The sequence below is a fragment of the Mustela nivalis genome (genome assembly GCF_964662115.1).
Source record: "Mustela nivalis genome assembly, chromosome: 2".
NCBI lineage: Eukaryota > Metazoa > Chordata > Mammalia > Carnivora > Mustelidae > Mustela > Mustela nivalis.
The window spans coordinates 174,670,031-174,686,756 of record NC_139021.1 but is presented as its reverse complement, the minus strand read 5'-3'; the positions used below and the strand labels follow the sequence as shown (position 1 = coordinate 174,686,756).

The window sequence follows — 16,726 nt, the reverse complement described above, 5'->3', positions numbered from 1 at the left end:
GCAAATAATTCTGCCTTTTTAAATGTTAAGTATCCTTTATTCCTGGACACCAACCCGAGACAATAGAAAGAAAGAGAGACCTGGGCATCCAGGCAGAAAACAGGCCTTGTCACGCAGCCAAAATGAGTTTGGGATTCTTGTGCACTCCAATGTTAAGGCAGGAGTGTTGAGTAGAAATGTGTAATGAACTCCAAGTGGCTGCCTTTCAGATCTCAAGAGCTGAAACTGACTTGACGCTGGGACCGTTGCTTCCCCTGCTCGAGTATTCAAGCGACTACGGCACCCGAGAATAACAATGAGAAAGGCACAAAGACCACCACTGCTGCGTGGTGTTCGCGCTGGAGATGGGCTACGTGTGCAGGGGCAACAGACCCCGAGAGCAGTCGGTATGTGACAATTGCTAAAATTTGATAGGGCTTTGATGTAGGAAAAAAAAATGGGGATGGATGGCCATTGATTAAGTTTATGTGACTTTGGGGAAGCAAGAACACTAGGGACTTTGCATTAGTATCACATAAAAAGGAGAATAGTATATCATAGGACTTGGTTAAGTAAAATGTCTAATGAGACCTGAGACTATCATTATGTTGTCTACATTGTTCATTATCTGAAAAATACCATCTCCTACTGTATTTATGTTAATCATGCCGATTAGCTCAACGATAATTCATCATGACAAACCTGTCAAATAGATGTGTTGGGTAATATTATCTCTATTCTGCGAATAGGAACCCGTAGCATGGAGAATTGTTTGCTCTGTGTGAGTAGGACCGTCGTAGAACCTCTGCTAGAACCTGGATCTTCTGGGATTGATTTTACTGATCATTGTGCCATAGCAAATTTAACATGGGACACAAAGTCTCGAGATAACTCTAAAAGTCTCTAGGTGAGGTTATGGTGTCCTGGGTCAACTGGTAGGAACATGGTACTGATAAAGTCAAAGACAGTGATAACTGTAAGCTGAATTATAAAACAAGACAAAAACAAAAATCGCCACCAAATGAGTCCTGTTTCATTTGATAGCCACAAGTCACAGCCTTAACTTCATTCAGTGACTTCACAAGTATGTCCTCAGGATCAAAAGTATTTGAAATAAGGTGAGAGGTTACATACACTGGCCGAGACTTCTTATCACAACTGGGGAAAAGGAAAAAAATAATCAAGATAATTTTGAATTACTTGTAAGTCAATGATGAATTTTTGTAATAAGAGACATTACATGACTGGAAGGTGGTGAAACTTTAACTAATTTTGGATTTTTGCGCCCGTGTGGGAGACTACAATAGTGTAGTCTATGCAGGAGTGTAGTCCCCACCTCCGGGGGTCACCCGGTCTTTCACACATTCTCTAAACTACAGTCACTCTGGTACTTTGCATGTGACACAACCCAAAGGATGGAATTCAGATAAGGCAGAATTGTCTTTGTTTCCATTTAAGGCAGTTTCAAACTTTCTCTTCTAAGTTTCAACAATTACATGGACCCCTGACCCAGTTCCACAGATGACATTACAGTGAGTCTCCATCAATGTCTGGTCCACAGAGCCATTGGCATTTCATTAGATTTTTCGTTGACAGTTCCTTTATTTTCTGGGTAATGGCCAATGCCTCTAATTTGCATTTCCCCCTTTCTGAAAACGCCCTTTTAAAAACTTGCTGACTAAATAGAAATGTTCCAGAAACTGGTTAATGAAGGGTAAGAAGCATTCTCATTTTTACTTCCTCTAAGACAAGATGATGTGTTTCTGAACACACTTTTTCAAAGCTATTAACGAACCATAACCAACTTCCATCGAAAGAGTTTTTGTTCCATGGGGCTTTGTTTCATTGGCTCCTTCATCATGAACATAACTCAGAACAACATCCATTAGTACCGATACAGGACACGATCGGAGGGGGAGAGAGAGGAGGGACATGGATGAAATAAGGACATACCCTGGATGTAAGAGTTATACTGGATTGTAGAATATCCCTATTCCAATAGAAAACCCCAGTGCTGTGTCCAAACGGCAACATAACACATGGAACCCTCCGATCCCATTTTTAAAATGTCCTGTCTCTTCCAGGATCACAGAACTAGTTAAGAGACAGTGACTATATTAGCCTCTCCAGTCTTTACTCCTAAACTGGGTTCTTGAATACTACGTGAAAGTTTATCAACAAGATTTTGGGATAACGTCCAATGAATCATACTTTGCGTCAAAATTTTCTCATTTATTCTTCAGAGGTCCCAGCTCTAATGATCCATTTTTCTGGTAATTATCTCTTAGATATTGGGGGTAGGGGGAAGGGCCACCAGGCCATATATGAATCTGTGACTATTAAAAATCCACAATAAGAACCACACTAAAAGGAATTCAACCCAAAGGAAAGAAGACAAACTAGGAACATGAGTTTCATGTTAAAAGAATAGCTGAAATCAATGACATTTAATTCCCTTTGTTTAATCTCACAGTTTCTGCCATTTCCACTTATATATAACATGTGTCCAAAATAAGCAACAACAGCAAAATTACACTTGGCTATCCAACATTGTAGTTAAGATTTGTTGAATGGGGAGAGGCTTCCCCCCCCCTAGGTAATACTTAGTAAGAGTAATAATAAATAAATAATAAATTTAAACTTTTTAAAAAAATTTTAAAATAAATAAAATAAAAAAACAAATTCCTGTGCTGAAGAGAATCTTTTTTTTTTTTTTTCTTAAAATAGGGAAAAGTTCATAGTATAGGTGGCTTTTAAATACTCATCTCTGTGAGGTCATGAAAGTTCAACAGTATGAAGATGCCCCTTAGAGAGAGCGTGGACACCTGCAATACACCTTACAAGGCTGTTGTCCAGGCCTGACTGTGAAGTTTGAGGTCACTTGAAGGAAACAGACCTCAATAACAACAGGGCTACAAAGAAGGTAAGAAATAGTTCGTTTGGCAAGGAGGCGCCCGGGTTGTTGCACCTTGCTTTCTAGCCCGCGGTACCGACCGGAAGAACAGGGATGGTGGCATCCAGCCCGCAAACACCAGGGTTCTTTAGTCTTTGCCCCCAGGCAGGTGGGAGAGTGCCTATTTGGAAGGCTGATTAATCAGTAATTCAAGTAGATCAAAATCACAAAATTAAAAGACGGAGTTCAATCATATCCTTTAACAGAAGGAATGTCCTAATTGCTCCGGTGCCCAACCCAGGACTTGAAGGGAGTGTGAAAGGCAGAGGGCCACTCCTCCACTAACCTGGGGGAAGCAATTTAGCTTTTATACCAAATTAGTCCTTTTATACCAAATCCCTAAAGTCTCCCTACCCCAATTCTCAAAAAAAAAAAAAAATTGAAGTTCATGTTTGTCCTCTTGCCGCCAAGTAAGGCTCCTGTACCAGCAAACTGCTAGGATTTACTTTCTAATTCAGCAGACACACTCCGATGTATAATATGGCAAAGGTCTTGGGTCCTGCTTGACACTCACCCATGGCCGATCTGTGAAAGCTCATACAAACAGGACCCAGCTCAGCGCGGAGAGTGACACATCCACACGCATCCCCCCAGGGCTGTCGGAATCTCCGAGTCTGGTGACAACCACGCTGCATCACCAGACAACCCGAACGCCTGGTCCTGGGGCGAAGGGCACACGCCATCCTGTCGAGGTCCTTTGCGGCAGTGGGTCCCTGGCACCCACACAGGGGTCGTTGCTCCGGTAGAGTTCTCCCCTCCTCCTGCTGTGGAAGCTGCAACCGCAGGCCAGAATACTGCGAAGCAACTTCGGCACCTGCTCTGCTCCCAGGCAATTCGCAAAGCGTGGGAGCTGGATTTTGAACACTGCCTGGTGTTTACCTCTGGCTAACGAAGATGCTTTCATGGCTGTTAGTAAAGACGTGATGACAACAACTCTGAACTTGATGAGTCGCGTGGAATATTTACTTGGGCTTTTTATACACTGCTCTGAACAATATTAAGTCCTCCCATATGTCGCTTAAATACCTTTAGCTTCCTCCATGATGTCACGTGAAGCTTGTTTTTAATAAATGTTTGGGTCTCATGACGATATTCTACCGGGACAAGACAGACACTTGTTTGCTTCTGTCCCTTTGCAGATGTTTTGAATGAGAAACCAGAATTGACGCTAAACCTTAGTGGAGGAAAATCTATGCGGTATTACTGGATAACCTTATAACCTGGAAAGAGCCTCATATTTGTTTTCCCTACCTTTAAGGGATTATTTACTCCATTTTTTTCCCAAGTCGTGGTAATATTATTGTTTTATCATTTCCAGCGGCTGTAGAAAACTCCAGGGACCTTCTGTTAAGTGTTGTCATGACTGCTTCCAGATGGGGAAACTGAGGACTTTTTTGTCGAAGAAAGTACAGCCTGTCCATGGTAACGCTATGGAGTGAGGTCATCAGAAAATCTGGCAGTCCCCTCATTAAAACGCAGTGGACTCTGACTCCCTTCTCACTATGATGAGATCCAGCCTCCCATCAGCCTGGTCCCGTAGGGAGGGATGGATTCGCTGTAAGGATTTGGGGATAGTCATCATAGAAACACCACAGATATACAAGGCAAACTCTTCCAAAGGAGCATTGCCTGTGCCGGATATATATATATATATATATATATATATATATATATATATATACATACATATACATATATACACATACATATATCTATCTATATATTCTGATGTCTTTAATCTTTACCACTTAACTCAGTTGCTTTCCCTGCCCTTTGGAGTTAAGTGACTTTTGCAGTTAGTGAGATGGTAAAAAAATTAGGAATTAACTAAGGAGTTCCAAAAATTGTACTTCTCTAAATTTAAATACATGTATGTGTGTATATGAACTAACAAGTCAGTGACACGTTGTCACTTGTTTATCTTTTTAAAACTCTTCACAGTTTATTAGCAATGAAAACATAAGCACAAATGAATACACTTGGTGCGTTTAGGCGCATCAGGGTATGGAATCTTTGTGAGCCTGTGTGGTGTGTGATTTGGGGGTATCTGACAGCAGTTCCAAGAGACGGCTCTAGCTCTCTGCCGACAACTGTAGCTGCTCTACCTGATGTCCCCTCGCTCCCCATTTCATACCCTGTCCTCCCCTCAAACGTATCCAACAAAGTCTGCTAGACACTATTTGTAAATTTGCATAAAACAATATTTTTTCTGTATTTTTTCTTTCTTTACTTTAAAAATGTTTTACTTCAGTTCAATTCAATTAATATATCTTGTATTATTAGTTTCAGAAGCGAACTTCGGTGATTCATCCTTTGCAATCAATACCCAGTGCTCATTAGATCATGTGCCTTCCCTAATGCCCATTACCCAGTTACCCCATCCCCCAGGTCCTCTCCAGCAGCCCTCAGTTTGTTCCCTATACTTAAGAGTCCTATGGTTTGCCTCCCTCTCTGTTTTCGTCTTATTTTATTTTTCCTTCCCTTCCCCTATAAAAATAATATAATTTTTATGAAAACGGAACAAGATATGCTAAAGTAAAATAATATATAGAATATATAATAATAATATAAACCCAAAAGCTGTGTTGCAAAAGAGACAAATTAGAAAACTTACATTGATTTTAGAGCCAGACTGAAGGCTTCCCTTTAAGGCTACACTTGGGCAGGCTTACGTTTCTGAGTCACTTTGGGTTTCACAGATGTTCCATGATCATTGGCCTTTAAGGGCACTTAGCTATTTGGCAGTGGGAGCTCTGCAGACCCAGGACGATGATTATGCCAAAAAGGAGGGATAAGATCTTTCTGGTCAGAGGAGTTTTGCTCAAAACAGAAATCCCCTTGAGATCCATCAATTGATATTAAAATTTGTTTAACAATTAGTTTATACAGAGCTTGGAGCAGAAGCAAGAAGGTCCTCGATGTCCAGATATCTTAAGACTGAATTTCTTATGGGAAAAAAAGAAGAAGAAAAATCCTTGTTTTTTTCTTTTGTCAGAAGCGTGTGCATAAGGAGAGATCTTGCTTGGCAGAATTGTGGCTAGTTGTGCTCCCTTATGTCTTTAAAACAGAATACATGTCAGTGAAAACATAAACAGGTGACCATAGTAGTGGGTCAAAGAGATTTCTTTTTCAAATGACCTGATTTCAAATATACCTTTTTTTTTTTTTTTAATTGACATCTGAGTGCTATCTCAGCAGAGATACTAGATCTTGGAATTAAAAACCCTGTAACTGTTTTTGTGACAGACCAATTGATTTTTCCTTCTGGTATGACTTCACATACCATACCATTTCACAACCACATACATCAATACACAGCGATTTTTTAAAAAGCTCGCTTAAGAGTCTTTTGTGGGCCACATCTGTGTATAAATACGAGTAACAGATATTTTTTCCCCAACACAACAAAATAATAAGGAGGGTATCATAGTAAAGTTAACTTATTTCTTAATGAAACACTGCCCTGCTTTACATCGTGTGATGCCGTTCTTTTTGCGCGGAAAACATGACCAACCCCGCGGGAAGAGTAGGGCAGGGACGTGGGTTTTTTTAAACTGCATGTTTGTGGAAATTATTATTCCAGTTACTAATTAAAGAAGAGCCTTGCTATCAAAATGCCTTCCAGCCTGTCGTTTGGGGCCAGGTAGCACAAATCCCGTTTGAGACGGAAAGAGGCCGCACAATGTGCTTATTAAGGAACTTTCCTGGCGGACCCCTGAAAAATATCATAAAGTGTGACTCATCACATCTGCATCAAGTTATGAAAAAAGTAAGGCTTGTTAACCTGCTGTTTGGAAACCAGAACACTTTTATCAGTTCATATAATTGCTAACCCCTTATTCACTGCTCAACACTGGAGAGTTCTTTACCTCCTAAGATCCCACTAATTGCTGACAGATTTGATTTCTCCCTGACAGCAGGAGTCCTGTTTCTGGCCTTTAGATCAAGTAATTGCTTTATTTTTCTCCCTCTGCTCTAAAAAACGGAATTCCCTTCTCCCCTGCTTGAACCCCCTTAATGGCTTCTTTTTCTGTTATTAAATCCTTGCCATTTAAATCACATTTAGCGATGTTTTGAATAACTGATTCCAATTACTAAAGCTCTTACCAAGAAGCAGCTGAAAACGCAAGTCATTACTTGCCCACAGACAAGCAGCTCTACCTTGCAGCCAAGTCTCTGGTGAACCGTATTGTGTTTCTCCCCAGTACGGGGCAATTTCTCCGCACGGGAGGCTGATGTTCAGCAAATAGACAGCCGCTGGAGCTCTCCTGCACTATCATTTGTGCATAATAGATAGGAGATTTTATATTTATTTTATAAATAGCCCAATTCCTTAAAGAAATCATTCCCTTCTTCCCATCGTGGCTGGGGTGGGCCACTTGGAACAACAGCAGAGATGAGCAGCTGACCGCTCCGTGACCCACCGTAGAACGCACGGCGGCCCAAATAAAACAGCGTGACCCGGCCGCCAGGCCTGCCAAGCGCGGTGCTCGGCGGCATCAGATTTTGCTTTGACAGTCTGGTTTGCTTTCTCTTGATATTGTGGAATTAAAAAAACAAAAACCCAAAACAAAACAAGACAAAACAAAACAAAAAAATCCTCTCTCTCTGCCGGCTTGTCTTCCCCTTCGTCCCATGCTGTCGCGTGTTGCTTCCTTTCTGTGTTCTTTTTCTACTTGGCAAAGGGGTACATCTGCTACGTTTCATGACATGACCATAGTTCTGTTATCATCTCGTCCTTCATGGCTCTGCTGAGATTCCCAGGCGTGCTCGCATCGGGTGTAAGATGACCAGACTTGTTAACTTCGTTCATTTTGGTCCCTCTCATCTGACACTGGCATTTACAGTTGGAGATTTCCATGCTTGGTTGGTACTAATGAAACATGATTTTGTTGGACATAATATGTCATGCAGAAAAGTCTTGGTGACCAAAGGTAATTTAGCAGGTATGGCATAATTTACACATCGTCAGCCTTCTTCTTTTAAACACGGAACAGTCAATTAATTATATATGCTATGTACAACGTGTTGGGTTTAAAGGGTCGACAGGGACTGGTCCTCACTGCTAGTAGGCCCATCTAACCTGAGGAACTGATGAATGCGAAAGCAGAGCTCATCCTTCTAACTTGAGTCACTAAGGCTATGTCTCAGTGACCCCTGGGGCGAAGGAAGGTTATCACTAATTCCAAACTTGACGTTGTTAGGGAAATTGAAAAGTCCCTGAGTTTTATGTATTACATCTAAACGTAAAAGAGTTTTGTGTATGAGGTTGTATCACAGAGGTTTCATATCACCCTTGTAAAAATAAGTGACCCATGTGACAGTTAATTAATTCTCTAGGTTGTACTGGACCTTCCTCTCTTTTGGTGGGTCTCCCACCGGGCAACAAGTCAATTCTGTAGAAGAGAGTGGTAACTTCTCTACCTAATTCACTGACATTTCAGTTTTCCTCTTTCTGTCAAAGTAGTTAATTTAAGATAAAATTTCGAGATCCATTATTCTATTATTTGACCCTCTTCAAAACAGTGACAAAAAGCATTCGAGCCTCTGAAAGAATTTAAGTGAGATGTCAGAATGACAGCGATTCAAAGGTCTCACACAGCCCGTGGTGTACAAGAGGGGCAGAGACGCCGAGAGAGAGGTAAACAGCAGATTCACCCGGGATTTTGTCTTTCCTGGTTTTAAACATTGCCTCTTAAATTATTTATGCTTGATATTTGTGGAAAGTGCTACCTTGGATGGCTCAGAAACCCCGGTCTTCTATTTGTATATGAAGAAGGACGCCGGGATGGTGACGCTGTCTATCCTAGAGGCTGTATTATTAATGTGCTTCAGACCTAAAAGCCATTACCTCATTCCCCTCATCGAGCCTCGGAACCAGGGTGGTGCCTACTCGTCCACAGAGACAAGCCCTTGTTACGATTCTGGGGCTGAGTACATATCCGCAGAAATGGTCCAGCCTTCCCCAGCAGCCCTCCATTTCGGCCCCGCACCTGGCCTTTCTTTCACCTCCTTTTCTGCTTTTTGTTGGGAAATTCATTTATAGAGGGCTGCCGAAACCTCAGTGCTCGAAGGTTCCCCAAATCGAGGGCAAACAGTGTTCTGTAGGGATCATCCAGACAGCGTAGCTTTGGGACTTCAAGTCCCAAACTCATCACGTCATCCAGATGGGAGGCAGGGAGGAGTCTCATTTGAGCTACTTCAACGGTGAGGAAAAACCAGATAATCAATCAGGTCATCACAACGACAAAAGAGTAATGCAGATGGAGTAGTCAGGGCCCGGACTCTGGAGCCAGATGACTGATTTGAAATCTGTTGGTTATGAGCTTTGTAACCTTGAGCATTTTGCTTCACCTCCCTGCGCCCACGTCCTCATCTCCAGTGGGGATGATTTTAATGGTATCTACCTCATAAGATGGAGGATTGTATGAATTAAGCTCTGAGAGCAGCTCATGGCATGAGATAAAATCTCCAAAGTACAGCTTTCATCAGTCAGCCCAGCACTGCCTCTCCCTGGTCAGCTCCTCCTTGAATGGCATTCATTTCTACGTACCTGCTGGAGGAACTCAGGGTCCTCTGGTGTGTGCTTTTTCCTTCCTTTTCAAAACTCATGCTCTAAGACTTTACTGAGCTTACGGGGGAAACTGACCAATAATACCTTAGGTTATTCTCACCAGGGGTACTTTTGCATTACTAGGGATCTAAAACTGGCACGAAAGGGATATGAACAGTGTCCTTTTAGAGTCCAATCAAGAGGTTTGAGGGCATAGGAGGGCTATAAAGGTACAGGAGGGGTTTTCCTATGGCCCTGAAATCATGGCATTCTGGGTGGAGGGGCTGCCTCCTCTATGTGTTGAAGGTCACCTCCATTGCCAAACACTCCAGTGGAAAGAGAAAGATGTTCATCCATCATATCATTTTGCTGAATAGTCCAGATCAGCCCACAGGGCCTTTTGATCTGCCTGTCTGCACCTAGAAAATCCTCTGAGAATGAGGACGAGAAAATGATGAACAGTTTCCTGGACATGGAGTCAGCACCGTCCTTTCCTGGGGTTGAAAAGATGCAACTTGACATTCAGAGCCTTCTCAGTGGAGCTCATGACAAGGGTAAAGGGCGGTTTGCAATATGCTTTCATTTGCATTTCATCGTAACACGTTTACGAATGTTTCAGCATTCCATAAGGCAGTTGCTTTTTGATCCCGAATATCTCTACAGACTGGTATCAACAAGGATGGGAGATGCACCTCTTCTCAAAGCGCAGGCCTTTCCCTCGGAAGGCTTCCATGTAAGGGGAAATTGTTTTGTTTAGCCTAGAAGAGAGAATGGCCAGAAAGGAACAAGGGCCTACTCCTCCTCAGAACAAAGAAGCCATCCTGCTGGTCTTGGGGAAAGGAACGATGTGGACTGAGATTCGGAAGAACTGTTTCCCTCCCCACTGATGAGCTGGGTGGTCTTTGGCAAGTCCTTTCCTTTTGGCCTGAGTCTTCTTAGTCAGAGGACATTGAACTGAATGATATAGTCCTGTCCACTTTCAATATTTAATGTTTGGTGATAAATGAGTCTTGTGTTTCCAGGAATCCAGTATTTCCTTGCTTATCCTATTTATAACTACATAGTCTCCTAGAGAGAGAGGCACATGCGATATTATTAAAGAGTATATTAAATATTTCAAAGAGGGCCAGCTGGGTGGCTCAGTTCCTTAAGCATCTGCCTTCAGTCCAGGTCATCCCAGGATGCTGGGATTGAGCCCCCTACTGGGCTCCCGGTTCAGTAGAGCTTCTGGTTCTCCCTCCCCCTCTGCTCATGCCCTGTTTCTCACTTCCTCTCTCAAATAAATAAATAAAATCTTTAAATTAAAAAATCTTTAAATAAATAGAGATTTCAAAGAATTCTATCAGGTTTGCGTGTATGTGTATACATGTATATATACATATCATCCTTATTAGTCACTTTAAGTTAGCTCCACTAAGACCATCATTGTTTCTCTAGAGCTGGGTTTTTATATTTGAAAAGAGCATGTAGGAGAGGCGTTGAGCTTATCAGAGTAAGGTACTTCAGAGGTGCAACGCTTCCCTAAATATTTAGTGCCATTTATAAGAAGGAAGGAAACCGGTTAGACTATTACATCTTTACCTCTGAAGTTCTCTGAAGGCACAATGCTGCTCGACCTTCGTGTTTGAAATCAATCTTAGAACTCATCAGGAAGGGGTGCCTGGGTGGCTCAGTCGTTACGCATCTGCCTTTAGCTCAGGTCAGGATCCTGGGGTCCTGGGGTTAAGTCTCACATCAGGTTCCTTGCTCAGTGGAGAGCCTGCTTCTCCCTCTCCCACTCCCCCTGCTGTGTTCCCTCTCTCGCTGTGTCTCTCTCTGTCAAATAAACACATAAAACTCTTAAAAAAAAAAAAAAAGTTCTTCAATATTAAAAAAAAAGAGAGAGACCTCATCAGGAAGAAAGATATTTTTTATTCAACAGTAAATATTTTTTACTTGGATTTAAACAGACATCAGACAATACAATACACTATTTACTATTCTTTATTAATACTATATAGTGATATCACACAATATTTTATGTCATATATAATACTTGATGTTATATGTAAGATGATATTGTTAATAATAATAATGGTACAACACCAGGATTGACCAAACTAGTGGGGTTCTTCAGAGTTTGTCAGTTCTTTATAACCCGGTAAAACTATCATGAAATTCGTTTAGAGCATTTCATTTAACAGAGCACATCTGTGCCCTTAATGAATAGTAATTAAAACTCCCAGCAGCATTCCCATTAGGTGACAGAGGCTTATTATACATGTCTCCTAAAATAGGTAGACTTTAGACCTTGTAGTCTGCCTTTCCACGTGGGTGCCAGAACTTAGGAGGAAATTGAGACTTAATTTGAATTTTTCCATTTCTGGAGGAGTAGGCACTCTTTTCCAAAATAACTATTAAGACTAAGAAGCAAAATTCTGGCTTGATCATTTGCTACAACAGCATGGAGTGGTAAAACATAAAAACAAAAAACAAAAAAAACCACACCAGTAACAGATTCTAGTCTTGGTTCTAAGTGCTGTTTGACCCAACTGGGGTAAAAACACGCTCCTTTCTGATCCTCAGTCCCTCATCTATACAATGAGAGGGTGGATTAAATCCTGCCCAAGGTCATGTTTGGCTCTATTTAGCACTGAATTCCTCTCTGCTTCAATACTCCTTCTGACATCAGCCACCATGGCCAGCAACATTTCCTTGTAGACTCCAGCTATCTTCGGGAATCAAACTTTTCTATTAAGAAAGGTATAAACAGCCCCTGGGTACCCCAGCCCTTCCCCTCAGGGCTTTAGCTCCTTCTTGTTAGGGGCTGATGCCTCTTTTCCCTCTTTATCCTGTCTGGCATGTGGACCCTGACCCTTTCTAGATCATGGTTCCTCAACTGCTTTCTGTTTTCAATGTCTGGACCCAGTCCAGTCTGCTGTCAATCAGCAGGCTCTGACCTACTGTTTCTGGTGAATTTCTTAGCTTTGGTGAAACTTCTGGGTGTAGACACTTTCCATCTTCCCGGCCCTTTCCTTAACTTCCTTGGTCACTGGCCCTGCTCCTACAAGCTGTGGCTCGTCCCCAAGATGGCAACAATCTTCCTCAGCAAGATGTGCCTTGTTTGGGTTCCTCCAGAAGCCCCCTCTGAAACAAGACTCACATGATTCTGTGTGGCCTCTCTCCCGAACTGTTTTATGAAACGTCCAGTGGCTTAGCTTTCCAGTACCTTCCCATTTTTCCCTGGCTTTGGCCTCAGAAGGTCAGGAGTAAGGTTTAAGGGGTCTGATAATTCCATACCTCACATTTGTAAGGCACTTGATGGTTTATAAAGGAATTTCATGGCCCCTTATTAAAGAGCATGGAGACGAGAGTCAAAAGCATTGAGCTTGCATCTCGGTTCTCATACTTGCTGACTCTGCGATGTTGGGTAAATCATTCCTCCTTGCTCAACATTGGTTTCCTCATCTATACCTATTCCTATATTATAAGAATAATAATGGGGACACCTGCCCTCCTATGTCCCAAGTTTTGCTGCAAGGTTGAGCAGGGCAGCAACCATCAGAGATTGGGTCTACATCTTAGATACCTGGTTTTCCATAATTTTAGTGCCTGTAGCAGCCTTGTGAAGAGGTTGGTAGGATGATGTTCTTTTCTTGCTTTAAGGACCAGGGAACAGAGAATCTCTTCAAACTCTAATGCCCGGATCTATAGCTAGCTCTCCACTGCATGCGGGACATTAGTGTAGTTTCAAATCTAATCAAATCTAAAGTGCATTTGTAATGTTACATTCTTATTTTTTTAATCTTTTTTTTTAAAGATTTTATTTATTTATTTGACAGAGAGAGATTACAAGTAGGCAGAGAGAGAGAGGAGGAAGCAGGCTCCCTGCCGAGCAGAGAGCCCGATGCGGGACTCGATCCCAGGACCCTGAGATCATGACCTGAGCCGAAGGCAGCGGCTTAACCCACTGAGCCACCCAGGCACCCTGTAATGTTACATTCTTGAAGAGAAAAGCAAATACATGGCATTCTTTGAATCAGTACAGCCACAAATCTGAGATCTGGGAACAACTGGGAGACTATGATACTTGGATCCTTTAGAAAAAGTTTTGCTCTCCCTCTGCAGATTAGCCACACAGTTAACAGGATCAGTAATTTGAGATTCTAAAATGTACTAATAGGGTTGGGCTGAGAGACCGTGAACTGTGTACTTATCTGTTATTGCTTTTTTAAAATAAAATTCTCCCCAATGACTTTTAATTTCCTAGAGAGGGGGCAGCCAGCCTTTTGAAGAAACTCATTTATTTCAGGGTCAGTCCGAGTTTCTAATGTAAACGTCTTTAGGGGCTGATTTGGAGGAAATAGGGCAGGACATCTCCACTACTGCCTGAAGGCAATTTGCATCTCTTAAAGATGAAGAGGCAGAGATTAAACATAAGCTGAAACTCATCATGACTTATATATCATGGGATTTTTTTATATATCATTTCTCACAAATCCATTTTTAAAAGTTGAATATGTGATTTTTAAAGTCAAATATCTGCAAAGGAAATTGGACTGACCCGAATCTGCCTTCAGTGTTTAATGGTAAGGATGTTGTGAAATTTGAAGCAATTTTGTTTTCCATGCACATATTCTTTTTCGAGGAAGAAAATCTTTCTTTGCTCCACATTCCTCTTTGTGCCCACAGAAATGCTTGATTTGGTTTGGTATGAGTCAAACAAACTGTTCTCATCACAGTGGAGCAAAGGAAAAAAGAGCTTTTCATTCAAGTTATGGGTTCTGGAAAAATTTGTGTAAAAGCATTCTGTGTAACTGTAGTTGTTGGACACTCTTTTGTGAGCTAGCTGTAGAATAGTTATTTTCTTCTGCACCCAACAGGAAAATAATGGAGCACGAGAAAATTCAGCCTATTAAAGTGTAGGGAATATAGAGAAAGAGCTTATAGAACTCCTCCCCCCCCACTCCCATCATATGAATGTTTGTGCGCATCTATGGAGAATTCTTTCTCTCTTTCTATGCTTTCCTCGGAACTGTGCCCTGTCAGCCTCGTGGGTTTAAGAGGTGAACGACAAGATGGGAACCATAACTAAAGCTGAATTTCATGTGAAGGTATGGAATACATATTAAATCTCTTCTACCACTCATTGTCATGATTTGGTTAACATATCTTGTGTAAATAATTATGATTCTTGATTCACTTTATTTAAAGGTAGATTTCTAATAAGAAGGAAGGTAAAATGAGCCCAAAATAGAAATTACACAATTAGCCATTTCCTCTAATGCAAAAAGGCTTCTTAGCAAATGGAAACAGAACAAAACAAAACAAAAAAACAGCATCAGTGATCACAGGGGAATGAAACTGAAACCTCAACGAACCCTCTTAGAGATGGTTAAACCCAATCATCCAGTATAATAATCCAGAAGAAAACAGAGTAGCTTCTCCAATGCACTAGGACACAACTAATGTCAGCTCTGAAGTTCTTTATAAATATCTAGTGTATCAGGCAAAGCTGGGATATTAAAACTGGAGCGTGAATGGACCAAACCCAGACTTCTAGAAACCCCATGATACTTACACATTGTCATTCAACAGCATTGCTGCAGAAGAAACCCTGAAAAAAAGGCAATCCTTTCGCTTTCTCCTTCTGAAAAACCTCCATCGACCTAAAGGAGTTAGTTAAGGGTTCTCACATCATTGTTGATTCTCAGATGAAACATTGCACAGAAGTTCTGGGCCTCATCATTCACCAGGCCCCCTCCTTTTCAAACAAGCCTTTGGAAACACTTAAGTCTTGGATGTTTTGTCATTCTGGTTTGAGATCTAGCATGACTTAAAAACACTAACCAACAAGTAAATGTCAAAAGATGAAAAAAATCTTCTGCCATGTTCTGGTTTTCATAAAAAATATAGATTTAATAAGTTTCTAAAGGAGAACAGAATGGCCACATTAGAACCCTGCCAAACTTACAAACTTTGACAGTCCCACATACAGAGATGAACAGGAAAACGCATTTCACAAGAAATAAAATACATTTTTCGTCTTCTGGATTCATTGAAGAAGATGAAGAAAAGACACATCTGTCCCAAATTTCTTTGAGGGAGCTGAATGGCATTTCGTTTTCCTGAGCAAGTAAGCTTACTCTTTCTACTGGATTACCTTCGAGGGCTTTTAAAAAATAATTTTAAAGCTATCATCAAACAAAATCAAAGAGGCAAATTGAAAACTCTTTGTCTCTATTAACGTCTCAGGACTGAAAAGAAAAATTTCCGTAGATGTAGAAAGAATATCAATATAAGAAATTAAATATTTATGCATTTGCTCACCACAGGGTTTCTTGAAATAAGTAAGGTATTTCGTAGTATTATCACTTTAAAAATGGGATAATTATAGCCATTTCATAGCTCTTGTGAGGATCATATAAAATTAATGCATCTAGCTACAGAAATGTGAGGTCTATTTATTGTTACCCAGTTTAAGATTAGTTGATGGCAGCACGGGGAAGAGGGTCCCAGTGTGGACGCTGGAGCAACCTTCTCTCGGTTCAAACCCCAACTCTGCTTCTCACTACTTAACAGTGGGCAAGTTTCTTAATCTGCCTATGCTTCATTGTCATCATCTGTAAAAGGGAGATACTAATAATGTGGCTGTTTTAAGAATTAAACAAGGTAGTATACATATGTGCTGAGCGTCAGACATATTGTAAACATGTAAGTTATTTCTATGTCCTTACTGTTGCTGACATGGCCCTCACCATCATGGTCATTGTTGTGTTAATATTCCATGCTTTGTAACTGGCCTCTCTGGGGACAGATAACAGTAACCTTAGTAGTCAAGGTTACAAGCAAGGATGTCTGAAAATAAATCCCAGGACTCATGTTCTCTGGATTTCCACATCATATGTGAAATGAATGGGAGTAGTTTACCAAGTCCCCTTTGGGATGGGAAGGGCTATGATCTGAGTCTAAGAAGCAGGAGGAAGTGTATGAGAAACCCAGGACTGAAAACACTTCCTCTCCCCTACTATTACCAGCACTGCTTTGGGTCTGGACCCTGAGGCTACAGTCAGAGAGTTGCCCTGATGACCTAAGGGCAAGGCACCAGGAGTGGACACATCCCATCATCATCCTTGTTCTGAAGGATTTTAAGACCTACTCTGGAAAAATCTTACCAAGTAGCAAATGTTGAATGTGTTTTAAAGCAATTCTCCAAAATTGCAAGGAAGTCTGAATTTGATGTTCATATAAGTAAAACTCAT

General features: G+C 41.2%; 1 long non-coding RNA gene across 1 annotated transcript; it reads left to right on the top strand.

Moving 5' to 3' along the window:
- Positions 1 to 225: 225 nt before the first annotated feature.
- LOC309854475 lies at positions 226 to 3,751 on the top strand. The gene is made up of 3 exons (XR_014306247.1): positions 226 to 386; positions 2,707 to 2,902; positions 3,391 to 3,751. It is a non-coding gene; the product is annotated as an uncharacterized lncRNA (long non-coding RNA).
- The last annotated feature ends 12,975 nt before the right edge of the window (positions 3,752 to 16,726 follow it).